The sequence below is a fragment of the Momordica charantia genome (assembly GCF_013281855.1).
Source record: "Momordica charantia cultivar OHB3-1 chromosome 9 unlocalized genomic scaffold, Mcharantia_2.0 BLBB01000009.1, whole genome shotgun sequence".
NCBI lineage: Eukaryota > Viridiplantae > Streptophyta > Magnoliopsida > Cucurbitales > Cucurbitaceae > Momordica > Momordica charantia.
The window spans coordinates 21,342,455-21,344,979 of NW_028275167.1; the positions used below are offsets into that span (position 1 = coordinate 21,342,455).

General features: G+C 34.8%; 1 pseudogene; it reads right to left on the reverse strand.

Moving 5' to 3' along the window:
• Positions 1-651, reverse strand: LOC111022331 (MLP-like protein 329; annotated as a pseudogene).
• Positions 652-2,525: the final 1,874 nt, after the last annotated feature.

Below are 2,525 nucleotides of genomic sequence, written 5' to 3' on the forward strand. Positions count from 1 at the left end.
TCATTTAAGGTGAGATTCGATGTTCTTGGTAATGCCATTCATGAGGTCGATGTACTTGTAAGGATAAGGAGAACTATCATCGCGTTTCTCATATTCCAGTTCAAGAGTTATCAAACTATGCTCGGGACCCTTTGGCACAATTTTATATATCGGTTTGAAAGTTTTGTACCAGTTGAACACATCTCCTTCTAATCCAATCCAATTAGGGTCATCACAAGGTTCTCGTCATCGAACTCCACTCGCTCCTTCAAAACCTCGGCTTTACCATCTTAACAAATCAAACATATAAATATTAATATGAAGAGGACGACCATTCGTGAAAACAAAATCAAAAAGAAAAACAAAGGGTCGATTAGTCGTTTATATACGTACTGACAGTGTAGTTCCACGTCTTGATCGAGCCATGGCCATGATTTTCCCAATCATCTTCATGTAATTCAACTTGTTGGATGAATTTTGGGGAAATATTGGGAACATGGAAACATTTATCTTTGAAGATTTGATAATATTTCTCTGCAGGCGCTTTTATTTCTATTTGGCTAACAAGTTTTCCAGCAAGAGACATCGTTTCAACACTCTTAGAATTTAGATTGCTCTCTTACAAAATACACTTGCACACAACCATTGCCAATGTCTTCCCCTTTTTATATAAAGCTCTAGAGAGGAATTATTTTAATTATTTGATCACTTATTATTATTATTATTATTATTATTATTATTATTATTATATAAACTATTATTATTATTATTATGGGTTATCTTCACCGTGGTTTATTATATGGAAAAAAAGGTGTCTCCACCTTTTTAATATGGTTTATTTGCATAAAACATTTATTAGTAGAACCCACTTATTGCAAAAGTAGTATAAGTTAACAAAATACAAATAATCGCGTAAGAAAACTAATTAAGAACTTTTACTTTTTTTTTTCCTAAATACAACATGGAGAGTTAAAAATCGGAATTATAATCTTTTAATGAAGATAAGCATCTTAACCTAAAAGATTAATAAAAGATAGTTTTGAGAGGATATGAACCTACAAAATACTTAAACCGAAATAATTAAACATGACTATAATGACGTCTACCTGCTAAAAAAATTTGGTTATTTAGATAGTTCCAAAATTAAATTGAGTTAAATCGTATTTTGGCCTTTAAGATATATATATATATATATTATTTTATTTTTAAAAACAATTGTGAGAATAGGAGATTCAACCTCTCGACCTCAAGGGATGAAGCAAGATGTCTTAAAGTTGAGCTATGGTCATGTTGCTTTCGAAACTATCTATTTCAATTTAGAAACACTTTAAAAATGAATAATCCTTTTCGTTTCTATCATTATTCCACTATCATTTATTAGTAGATGGATAATATAGCTTTAAATATGTGTATTAATATACTAATATATCAATCTGGATATGTGTTGGAGCATAATAGGCTAACAATGAGTATGAATGGGAGCCTTTTTTTTTCAGTACAATAAGGTTAGCGATGTAAGTAATGTCTTGACTAGTTGAATTACGTCCATATCGAAAATTTGGAACCAACTTAATAATTGGCTTGATTGATAGAATAATAAAGCAAAGATCGCAATTGATTATTTTCTAAAAATTCAAAGATATCCTGCGACGCCCGAGTAGAGAGGAGAGTTACATGAATGAACCGATACCACATCCGAATAAGAGGGATCCTGAGATCATGGAAGAATGGTCAAGAAAGACTTAAAAGAATCGATGGTCACTAGCTATACTAACAAGGTGCACCTTCTTGTTCGGTAACTCAATCGTAAGAATTCCAAAGTTAACTTGGAGCAATTTCGGTTGGATGACCTCCTAGTTGCTTTACTAGAAAATATGTGAGTGAGGACAAAACATGCTGGAAGGACTCGTGTTGGTCCTAGTTACTTTACTAGGAAGCATGTGAGTGAGGAGCTCGTGTTGGTCTAGGGATAGTTTACGCTCTTCTAATTAAGGAGGATGCAAAAGAATGCCAGGACGATTAGGGTCAATCTAGATTCCAAATCTGGTCCGAATCCTGGGCGTGGGGCTTACATATCTTGATTAGCCATTAGAAAAAACACGTGGAGAAGGAAAGACTCTTCCTTTCCTTTACGTAGACAATAGACATTTTGGAGCTTTCTCATGCACTAAAGTTGTTAATTTTTGAAGTTCAAGGACCTCATAAACAATACTTTGAAAGGGACCAATATAAAATAATTTTAAATTTAAGTGCTAAAAAGAGAATTTTAATACCAACTGTTTGGGGATAAAAATACCCTGGACACGTGGAGGACGCTCATTGGTGTCCCAGGTCCACCATGGACCTGTCGAGGAGATTGGGTTCGCCCATAAAAAGGCTAAGTGTAAAAGCTGAGGTTCGACCTGCTTGGGGTTCGATCTGCTGGGAATCCCGACAGGTTCGATATGAGAAAAGACAGGTAACCGCCGGTCGTGTGTACTGTCGGACCCACCGCCTATAAATAGAGGGCCTCATTTCACGCTCAGGTATGAAATTTCATCTCGAAC